This window comes from Microtus ochrogaster, chromosome 7, assembly GCF_000317375.1.
Source record: "Microtus ochrogaster isolate Prairie Vole_2 chromosome 7, MicOch1.0, whole genome shotgun sequence".
In the NCBI taxonomy this organism is placed as follows: Eukaryota; Metazoa; Chordata; class Mammalia; order Rodentia; family Cricetidae; genus Microtus; species Microtus ochrogaster.
The window spans coordinates 32,785,462-32,794,664 of record NC_022014.1 but is presented as its reverse complement, the minus strand read 5'-3'; the positions used below and the strand labels follow the sequence as shown (position 1 = coordinate 32,794,664).

At 40.9% G+C, this 9,203-nt stretch overlaps 1 protein-coding gene across 1 annotated transcript in view; it reads right to left on the bottom strand.

Annotated features, from left to right (window-relative positions):
- The window catches only part of Dnah9 (dynein axonemal heavy chain 9), a 333,793-nt gene that overhangs the window by 103,197 nt on the left and 221,393 nt on the right, over nucleotides 1-9,203 (bottom strand). The window lies entirely within an intron of this gene.

Below are 9,203 nucleotides of genomic sequence, written 5' to 3'. Positions count from 1 at the left end.
GAACCCAATATAGGAGGTGAAGAAGAACCCAATATAGGAGGTGAAGAACCCAGATCTTGTACTGCTGTGAATTCAATGGAATTCATCCCAACCCATCTTCATATCCATATTTATCTACCAGTCAATGGTGATCATGTTGGTCTAAGAGACAAAACCCCACCCGAGTTGAGATGGGCTTTCTTTTATGACTCACTTGTGTAGGAAGGGTGGGGAATGATGTTCACAGGGAATTCTGGCTATTGTCTTGGCCCTGGGTCTCTTTGTAGGGGTTCATTTTTGCACATTGATCTGCTCCTGTTGTCAGGCACTTGGCCCTACTCTCTGGACTCTGCCCTGGGACTCTTTCCCTCGGTTCTCTTTCAGATTCTAAATGCTTCCTGCTGGGATTTGGAAATGTCCCTGAAAGTCTAAAACTGAGCTCCCAAGGTGGCATTGTTTATTAGGGTACTTTCCTTCTTTAAGGAGCCTAGTGGGAAGCACCTGGTTTAATAGGGGAGTGGCCTCGAAGAGGCTTCTGGGATTCAAGCCCCTTCTCTTCTTTGGCTGGAGGTGTGAACACTAGCTCCTACAATCATGCACCATCCTTGACAGAGACCTGGTCTTGGTCAGGAGCCATTAAAAACATAAGCCTGAACAAACCTGTCTTTACTACAAGTAGCCAGTGTGAGGTATTTATAATAGTGCCTCAACACTGACTCTAGACACTTCCTTTTGGGGGCCATTGACTTATGAAGCTCATTTCTATCTCTGGATCTCTATAAGAATGTTTGTTCCCAAGGGATTTGCACGACCAGTGCCACCCCATTCCTTAAGATCTTAATTCCAACATTCTCTACTCAGAGAGACTCGACCCACCAACCTCTTCTCCTTCCTCTTTTCCTATCTTAGTACCATGGTGATTTTCTTCAGAAAACTTACTGCAACCTGAAACGATTACTTCATCCTAGTCGACTGACTATAGTCTTTTTCCTCATGAGAACAGGGACCCCTGTTGAACCTGACTTCCTCTGCTCAGAAGAAAATCTCTCTAGCAGACAGTCATCAGATTGGACACGGAATGGTTGAATGGGGTGACAGAGTGATGGTAGCTCAGCTCACATCCTTAGCTTTGCAAGCAGAAGGCAAAAGGCATTGACTCTGATGGAAGTCAACACTTGAAAATGCCTTGGCGAAGATCTTGTTTAGTTAGGGATGGATCTCGAGCCAGCAGCCACAGGGCAGTACAACCAGGAAGAACACAAGGTTGGAAGGAACATTTCTCAGGAAGAAATAGACACTATTTCCAGTGAACACACGTTAGGAGCACTTGGCTCCACTCCACTCCTGTCTCATGCGACAGATGAGAGGAATCCATCTCTCTGGAGCACTGGGGCAGGAGTCAAACATCATTAGAGTACTGTACATTCTGCTAAAGCATTGCTAATGTTTCTTAATGTTAATGACAGGCTTCTTTAAATATAAGTACCTTCTCTTTTTTTGGTGTGTGTGTGTTTATGTGTATGTGTGCTTTCATTTAAACTTGGCTAAGTACTTAGACCTTGATCTTCTTGCCTTTTGAATCTTTAAGTCAATGGGGGGAATATTCCTGCAGTCCTCACCACTATGGCATCTGAAGCAGGACCCTTCATTTGGAAAATGACTGCTGTGGCTGATATAAACCTTGCTGTGCCCCCTTTCTGGCTAAGTAAGCTAATGCCACCTTCTGTGCCACAGAAACCATCTGTCCCCTTCACCTCTGCTTCCTGCTGCCTGCCATAGAACTCTGTTTCTCTGTACCACATTTTCCTTCATAGCGTCTGCTATGTTTTACTACTTTGGATAAAATAGCATTATTTAGCTCATTGTCTCCCATGTCTGCTATAATCTAAGCTTCCTAGAAACAGAATTACTTCTGTAAGGTAAAAAGGCCAACCAAAGAAACGCACACTGACCCTGAGACCTGAGTCAATTTATTGGCCCTCAAACCAGAGCCAAAATGTTTAAATAAACACACATCTTGGCCCTGAACCAGAGCCAAAGAAACACACCCTGCCCCTGACCAAACTCAGCAGGAAAACAAACCAGTCCATGAGCACAAAAATTCAGCCAATCTCTGAGCTTTTCCAAGCTCAGGGATTGAAATCTGACCAATTCCCACCCTGAAAATCTTCATCCTGGAAAAACTCCACCCCTTAGACGCCCTATATAAGCCTTGCAACTTATATAGTTTGAACAGTTTCCCACCCTGGCAGAGGCAGCCCCTCTTAAGTGATCAAAACAATGACGAGATAAGAGTGATTATTATATTTCAAGGAATTTTAAACATTTATTTGCATATGTATGTGTATGGGTGTGAGTTCTGTCCTCCCACCATGTGGGTACCAGGGCTCAAACTTGGGTTGCCAGGCTTGGTAGCAAGTGCCTTTACCTTCCGAGCCATCTTGCTGGCCTTTTCATACTGAGAGAAAAACCACATCTGACAGTGCTGACGGAATGTAGAATTGCTGGCATATGAGGATTCCACTACAGCTAAGGAGGTAGGTGTGGGGAGGCCTGTTTGAGGCCCAACATTTCGGTCAAGGTGTAAGGAGTGGGAAGGAGCAGCTTTACAGAGATCTTTAGAGGAGTTGGGTGGTAGCTGATGAGTCAGCCCTTTGGAAGGCCATGGCAAGAACAAACATGGGCCAAGCTGGGACTCAGACAGGCAATTTCATCATCCTTCCTACACTCCTTACAATCTCTCCTGTCTCATCCCAGTCCTAGAGCATCCTGCTTGCCAGTACCCCTCCTCTTACCCTACCTCCATTCCCTGGGGTCTTTTCCAGCTCTTGGTGTGAAACCAACTTAGCTCCAGCAATCTGACCCTCTTGGCCCTCCCTCCTAGACCATTCTCATTCCTTGTATTAGTTTCCAATATACAGAAACGCTATCTAGCAGGATCCCCCATTGGCCACACCTGGCAAGGACTCGGTAGGTGATTTTCACTATCTTTTCTGTTCTCCATTATGGTCTCTCCAGTCCTGCTCTTATCCCTGTAGCATCCTGCTGCATGTGCCTCTCCTCCCATCTCAATCCCATTTACTAGTGATTCCAGCTCTTGGTACAGATACAGGTTCACTTAGCCCTTCTATCCCTGTCTCTCTAGATATATTCTTTGTTCTACTGAAGTATGCTTGCAGGAGCTCCCCTCCCACCACATCTCAACTGTCTGGGGATCCCATCTCTTGGTGGGGGAAAGGATCCCCCATCTCTTCCCCACAGCCCCTTCAGCCTTTTCTCCTAGTCCATCACTATTCTTCTCTGCTACCCACCGATCTTCAGAAGCACTCTCTACCTGGGAACCCACGGCTACCACACGTTTGTAATATTCAAAGAGGACTACAGAAACCAAAGAACAGAACACCCACCCAAAAGAGACAAACCAGATGTCAACACCTAGAATCACATCAAATATTCTAACTCCAGATGTCTAGACACCAGCACAAAGCCACAAACATGAGTGAGATAATATGCTACCACCAGAACCCAGTAACCCTACTATAATAGGTCACAAGGAATGCGATGTAGCTGAAGCACAAGACAAAGATTTCAAAATAGCAATTACAAATACGGTTAAGGGCTTTAAAGAAGATTTGAATAAATCACTTAATAAAGTCTGTGAAAACACAGAGAAGTGGAGTATAATAATGAAAACAGTTCAAGACATGAAAGCAGAAATAGACTTCTTAAAGAAAACCCAAAATGAAACAAAACTGGAAATAAAACATTTAGGAAATCAAACAAAAATTCAGAGGTAAACCTCAGCAGCAAAGCACAAGACATGGAAGAGAGAACCTTTGGCATTGACAACAAGACAAAAGAAATGGAGACCTTAGTCAAAGAAAATGTTAAATCTTAAAAAAAAAAAAACCTAGGCACAAAACAGGAAATCTGGGACACTATGAAAAGATCAACTACAAGGATAATAGGGATAGAAAGAGAGAAGAAACTAGGGGCAAAGATACAGAAAATATTTTCAAGACCCTGGAACCTTACTGGTAGGCCACAGCCTCATGGCAATACACAGATTAATAGAACTAGATTAATTTAAGATATAAGAATTATGCAGAAATATGCCTGAGCCATTGGCCAAGCAGTGCTGCAATTAATCTAGTTTCTATGTGATTATTTAGCCTGGGCAGCCAGGAAATGTAAGAGCAGCCTCTGCTTACATAAAGGCAATTTACAGAAAACCGACAGCCAATATTAACCAACACTGAGAAATGCAAAGTATTCTCACTAAAACCAGGGACAAGTCAGGGTTGTCTACTCTTGCCATATTTATTGAAATAGTACTTGAAATCTTAGCTGGATAGGAAAAGAAGAAGTCAAAGTATCTTTATTTGCAGATGATATTATTTTATAAATAAAAGACCCTAAAAACTCCACCAGGACACTTCTACAGCTGACAAACCTTTTCAGCAAAGTAGAAAGATATAAAATTAACACACAAAGATCAGTAGCCTTCCTATACACAGGTGACAAATAGATTGAGAAACAAATCCAGGAAACACTATCTTTTAGAGTGATATCAAAAATAGTTGGGGGTAACTAAGCAAGTGAAAGATGTATATAATAAAAACTTTAAGACATTGAAGGAGACATCAGAAGATGGAAAGATCCATGCTCATGGTTCAGCAGGATTACATCCTACCAAAAGCAATCTATAGATTCAGGGCAGACCCCATTAAAATTACTAAACAATTTCCTTACAAATTGAAAAATTTTCAGCTTCATATGGAAACCAGAAGTTTCAGGATACTTAAAACATTTATGAATGATAAAAGAACTCCTTGGGGTATCAGTATCCCCATCTCAAGACATACCACAGAGTTATGGCATTAAAGACACATGGTACTGACTTAAAACCAGATACTGATCAATGGATTAGAATTGAAGACCTAGACACAAAGCTATGGACAACTGATTTTTGGCAAAGAAGCCAAAAAATACACACTGAACAAAAAGTATCTTTAAAAAATGATGCTTGTCTAACTGGATATTACATGTCTAACTGGATATTACATGTAGAAGAATGCAAATAGATCTACATTTATCACTATAACCAAAATTTAATTCCAAATGAATGAAGGACCCCAACATAAAGTCAGATCCCTGAAACTGATAGAAGAGAAAGTGGGGAATACTTTTGAACTCACTGGCACAGGAAAAGCCTTTCTGTATAGGACACCAATAGCACAGGAACTAATAAATGGAACCTCATGAAAATGAAAAGCTTCAGTATAGCAAAGGACACCAATATTCAGGCAAAGTAGCATACTATGAGTGAGAAGATCTTTACCAATTACACATACTAAAAGGGTTTAATATGAAGAATTTAAAAACATCAAGAAAGCAACCCAATTAAAAATGCTGTACAGATTCAAACAGAGAATTCTTTTTTTTTTAAGATTTACTTATTTATTATGTGTACAATATTCTCAGTATTCTGTCTGCATATATGCCTGCAGGCCAGAAGAGGGCACCAGATCTCATTACAGATCGTTGTGAGCCACTATGTGGTTGCTGGGAATTGAACTCAGGACCTTTAGAAGAACAGGCAGTGCTCTTAACCACTGAGCCATCTCTCCAGCCTCTCAAACAGAGAATTCTCAAAAAAGGAAACAGAAATGACTGAGAAAAACTTAAAGAAATGGTCAACGTCTTTAGTCACTGTGGAAATGCAAATCAAAACTGTTTTGAGATTTCATCTCACACCAATCAGAATGACAAAAAACAATAAAACAACAGTTTGTAGAAACTGGCAAAGATGTAGAAAAAGGGGAACACTTATCCATTGCTGGTGGGCATATAAACTTGTATAATCACCATGGAAATAATTGTTGGTAGTTTTTCAGGAAGCTGGGAAATTATCTGTCGCAAGAGATAGCTATACTATTCTTGGACATATATTAAAGGACTCTATATTCTACCACCGAGACACCTGCTCATCCATGTTCATTGCTGCTCTATGCATAATAGCTATACATTGGAAGCAACCTAATTGTTCACGAACTGATGAATGGATAATAAAGATGTGGTACATTTCCATAATGGAATATTATTCAGCTGTTTAAAAAATGAAATTGTAAAATTTGCAGTTAAATGGATAGAATTAGTAAAAAATCATCTTGGGTGAGCTAACCCAGACTCAAATAGACAAATATTCTATGCATTCTCATATATGTGAATGTTAACTTCTAAGCCTTCAATTGGTGTAAATAGAGAAGTTGATTGGCATGTACCTAAAGCCTTCACTACTGTCAAGTGTTTATGGTATTGGAAGGTACTCTGCATGCTTCCAGAGGAGAAATGTAAATACTAACCCAGCTACAAATCCTGTGATCTATAACGGTGACTTGTCTGCAAGATATGTTGGTGCAATAGTGGCACAAAATTTGTGGGAGTAACCAACCACTCTCTAGTTGGTTTTAAGGCCTATTCCAGGAAATTGAATCCATGCCTGACACTGTTTGGGTGGCCAAGAACCATGAGCCTAGGGGAAAACCAAATACTATTGTTCTCCTAAAGAAACTGGAGAGATGGCTCAGAGGTTAAGAGCGTTGGCTGCTCTTCCAGAGGACCTGAGTTCAAGACCTAGCAACCACATGGTGGCTCACAACAATCTGTAATGAAATCTGGTGCCCTCTTCTGGCCTGCAGGCACCAGAACACTGTATACATAATAAATAAATAAATCTTTAAAAAAAAAAGAAACAGAGTAACTACATGATTCCTAATGACATTCTGTTATATCCATAGATTAGTGCCTCTCTCACTGCCAGAGAAGCTTTCTATTGCAGTGCATGAGAATTAACACAATAGATTCACAGTTAGACAATGTGCAGAGACTGAGAGATTTTAGAGCACTCAGTTCTATATGTGATATCTTTAGATAACAAGTGACCAGCTTTTTAAAAACCTAGGTTTTAGTGACTGAACTTAGGTCTTTGTGTTTTCAAAGCTAGCACCTTTAAGACTGAGCTACTTCCCTGGCCCTGTATTGTAAAATTATTGCCAGAAATTTCAGTACAGTCCTAAGTATTTGAAGGAGTCTATGCACATTCCCATTCCTCCAACACTGAATAGCATGTTTTAATTTTTAATTGACAGGTTAAGATGCTACTAAATATTGATTTATTTAATTTATATATGTGTATGTGGGTATGTATATTCATCAGTGATTCTAAACATTTTCTCTCTTTTAAAAATGTTTATTTTAGATAAGATTGAGACATGTTCAGGGTCATATGTCTGTTAAAAAAAAAAACAACCAAAAACCAAAATGTCCATGTAACGATGACTAACAATATTCTGCTATTCTCATAGATTGGTGCCTAGCCCAATCACCATCAGAGAGGCTTCATCAAGCAGCTGATGGAAACAGATGTGGAGAACCAAACATCAGGCTGAACTTGTGTAATCATGCTAAAGAGAGAGAGAGAGGATTGCAGGCCAGAGGGGTCAAGGATATCATAAGAAAACCCACAGAGTCAACTAACTGACAACTAGGGAGCCTGCATGGTACTAATCTAGGCCCTTGGCATATATGAGACAGTTACATAGTTTGGTCTTCTCGTAGGACCCCTAACAGTGGGAACAGAGGTGGTCTCTTAAATCTTTTGCTTGCTTTTTGAACCCTACTCCTCATACTGGGTTGCTTTGCCTACCATTAACACAAGGGAAAGTACTTAGTCTTACTGCAACTTGATACACTATGTTTGTTATCACCATGGGAGGCCTGCCCTTTTCTGAACAGAAAAAGAAGAGGAATGGATGGGGTGGGGGCTGGAGAAGAAGTTGGAGGGAGGGACTGGGAAGAAAGGAGGGAGGGGAACTGCAGTCAGGATGTAAAATAAATAAATTTAAAATAAAAAAATAAAAGTGAATCTAATCGACCACCTGACACATGTGCTGAGAACCAAACTCATTCCTCTTATCTGCTGGCACATCTCTCCAGCTTCTCTAAACATTTTACTGATTTCTGTGAGCTATTTGAATTTATTTTGATTACTGTTGTTTACCCGTTTTTCTACAGGTTATCACCTTTTTTATTTTTTCTGATTACTCTATTAGTCAGGGTCCCTGCAGGCAAAAAGATGAGACAACATACCTGCTCTCATGAGGAAATCTAACGAAAGGAAATGATCATAAAAGTGGAGATCTAGGGTGTTTCTTCTTTCTTTTTTTTTTGCTATGAATTGGCTTGTGGTCTGGAACCAAACGGTTCAGAATATTTGCCCACCACACAGACACTCTGTGTAAACAGACCACAGCCTACTCTTGTAAGAAGCAGCTGGGCCTCTATGTTAATTGCCATCTACTACAAAAAAGGCTTCTCTGATGAGATCTGAGAGATGCATTAATTTGTGGGTGTAATGAAAAATCCTTAAAAGTTTGTTTAAGACCATGTCCCATTAGCATAATAATAGTAGTAGGTTCTCCGTGGCCTGTCAGCTCACCTGCTCTTGGCCCTTGTAACTGTGTCAGATGCGGGTTTCAGCTTGTAGAGTAGGTTTACAGCCAATCAGAAAGTGGTGGGTTACTCCTGATGACATTGGTGCCACTATTTTGTTGGTGGGCATATCTGGCCATCAGGTCATTAGTGATGCCAAGATAATAGCTCACAGTATTCTCAGATGAGTAAGACTGATGCTTATTTTCCTCCCTGGAGAGTACATAGTACCTTTCAGCACTATGAAATCCAGAAGAGAAGACATTTCCAGGTCAATACCAGGTTGACCTCTGTGTCCTGTGACTCAAGCATGTGCTGTCCTAGGATCTTCACATCAAGTTCTGGAGGGTAACCAAGAACAACAACGATGACGTCATGTTTGGGGGTCTTATGAGATCTCACTGCCCAGCAACTCCAATAGAGATAACCTATTCCTGACAAGTGGTCAAGGTGTTGAGAATAACTGACTATGGAGTGTTCAGCTGTAAGTGAGACATCTATATCACACCCGCCTCCCAAGGCTCAGGGATTGTCTTGGAAGAAGGAGATGACATATTATAAGAGCCAGAGGTGGTGATGACTACAAGAAAAGCGTTTGCCAGACACAAAATGCCGGTTGCCCATAAGAACTCACCATGATTGTAATGGCATGCACAAGACCTGTATAAGCTCAAGACATACAACATCTAAGGAGGGAGAGGGAGAGGGAGAGGGAGAGGGAGAGGGAGAGG